The following is a 2,500-nucleotide window of genomic DNA, read 5'->3' on the forward strand; positions in this document are numbered from 1 at the left end:
AAGCCCACTCGTGTACATACAAGTGAACGTGGGAGTTGCAGCCCACGAACGAAGAAGAAGAAGAAGATCTTATAACAAATACAAAGTTTGTGGACATTATGCAATAACCACCACGGCTGAAGTACAAACCATTCTCTGAATGAACCTCAGCGGCCTTCTTTGCATCCTCTCAATAATATCTAATCGCAAACTACTGATGTGATCTACGTGCTGAAAATGAAAATAATAATAATAATGGATACTTATATAGCACACTATCCAGAAATCTGCTCAAGGTGCTTTACAAAAACGCTTTTGTTAACATAAAACATTATATCTATGTTACATACACACACCAAAATGTGACTACACACACACACACACACACACACACACACACACACACACACACACACACACACACTGCATACATACATTTTAACATACATGTGTATCTAACAGCTACCCTAACACATACGCACACATAGACAGGCACAAACTTACATAAACACACGCACACACAATACACATTCATACACATATGCGAAAATGCGAAAAAGGAGTCAGTGCCTTAGTTACTGCTTCCCAATGAACAGTCACACAGGTGAACACAGAAAAAGTAAGATAATGTTAAACACAACAGCCTTTCTATGCCGTGACACATACTCTAAAATCTAACCTTTTTGGTGAATGAGATCCGGTTAAAAAAAAAAACAATTCTACAGCCCCATTACTTGGCAGAATTCTGCTGCTCCTAGGAGATGACTGCATCAACGTAGCTTCCGAACAAAGCAGAAGATGTTCCTGTTCTCACTAAAAGCGATGAAATGACAGCTATAGACCAGACACCCTCCATGGCCTGCCAGCAAACGTGAAGAAAACAAAGAAGAGGAGATGGACGGGAAATGCAGTACAAAGAAAAGAGGACACCGCGCAACAAACAGTGGAAGAACCAGAGGAAGAAGATAAAATGTATCAGCAGGATGGAAGAATAAGCCCAGGGCAACAACAACCAAACAAGCTGCAGCTCTGAAGATGAAGTCAGAGGATACAAGGCAACGAACCCGAAGGGCAAGAGACAATGACAGAAAACATGAGAAGAGAACCCACAGACATGCAGAAACATACAATAGCGAACAGCCAACCATTAACAGACAAAAATGGACATAACCAAATACAAAAGTACATTACAGACACAACACAATAAGGATGGTCTCAGTGTAGACCAGTCATCCCTGATGACGGAAATGTCTGATTTCTCTTTTTAAAAAAAAAAAAAAAAAAAAAAAAAAAATGACAGCAATTATTCAGCGAGTCCAGCTTCAGTGGACAGGGGATGGCATCCCAAAGGATGATGATTTCAGAATCCCAAAGCAGCTCCTGAACTCTGACTTGGCAAAAGAAAGCAAGGAAGGACCTAAAGGACTTTAAAGACTGCATACAGGCCAACACATTGTGAAGCTGATCCGCTCCCCCACGCCCCACCATGCCCCCCCTCACCCCCTGCACCACCCCCCTCTCCATTCCCCCCATAAAGGCCAATGTTGTGAAGCTGGAATCCCCCCCCTCTCCCTCGCCCCCCCAAAAAAAGGACTTCAAAGACTATACAGGCCAACATTGTACATGCTGGATTCCCCCCAAACACTTTAAAGACTGCAGACACGTTGACATTGTGAAGCTGGAATCCCTCCAAAGGACTTTAAAGACTGCATACAGGCTGACATTGTGAAGCTGGAATCCCTCCAAAGGACTTTAAAGACTGCATACAGGCCAACATCGTGAAGCTCGAATCATCCCAAAAGGACTTTAAAGACTGCATACAGGCCAACATCGTGAAGCTGGAATCACCCCAAAAGGATTTCAAAGACTGCATACAGGCCAACATTGTGAAGCTGAAATCCCCCAAAGGACTTTAAAGACTGCATACAGGCCAACACTGTGAAGCTCGAATCCCCCCCCCCCCCCCACACCTCCCCAAAGGACTTTAAAGACTGCATACAGGCCAACATTGTGCATGCTGGAATCCCCCCCAAAGGACTTTAAAGACTGCATACACGCCAACACTGTGAAACTGAAATCCCCCACCCCCCACCCCCCCAAAGGATTTTAAAGACTGCATATGGGCCAACACTGTGAAGTTGAAATCCCCCCCCCCCCCCCCCAAGGACTTTAAAGACTGCATACAGGCCAACACTGTGAAGCTGAAAAATCCCCCCCAAAGGACTTTAAAGACTGCATACAGGCCGACATTGTGCATGCTGGAATCCCCCCCCCCCCAAATTAAAACAATTAACTCACTGAGCCCATGCACTGCTCTGTCATCAAAATTCATCTCATGTAAACGGGTTTTAAATGTTCCTACATATGAATAAACCCGCAAAGGAAGGGAACAAACGTACAGTATCTCCAGATATGTCCACCGCACATAATCTGGAGGAAAAACAGTGTAATTATTTTCTGCATCTTCTCTGCGTCAGTATGGCACAGAAGCCTGCTGAGGTTGTCATCTCCACGGGGGTGA

The 2,500-nt window shown here is 44.4% G+C and overlaps 1 protein-coding gene across 1 annotated transcript in view; it reads right to left on the reverse strand.

Moving 5' to 3' along the window:
- LOC143275380 (phospholipid-transporting ATPase IF-like) overlaps positions 1 to 2,500 on the reverse strand; it is an 87,064-nt gene that overhangs the window by 15,819 nt on the left and 68,745 nt on the right. The window lies entirely within an intron of this gene.

The sequence above is a fragment of the Babylonia areolata genome, chromosome 30, assembly GCF_041734735.1.
Source record: "Babylonia areolata isolate BAREFJ2019XMU chromosome 30, ASM4173473v1, whole genome shotgun sequence".
NCBI lineage: Eukaryota > Metazoa > Mollusca > Gastropoda > Neogastropoda > Buccinidae > Babylonia > Babylonia areolata.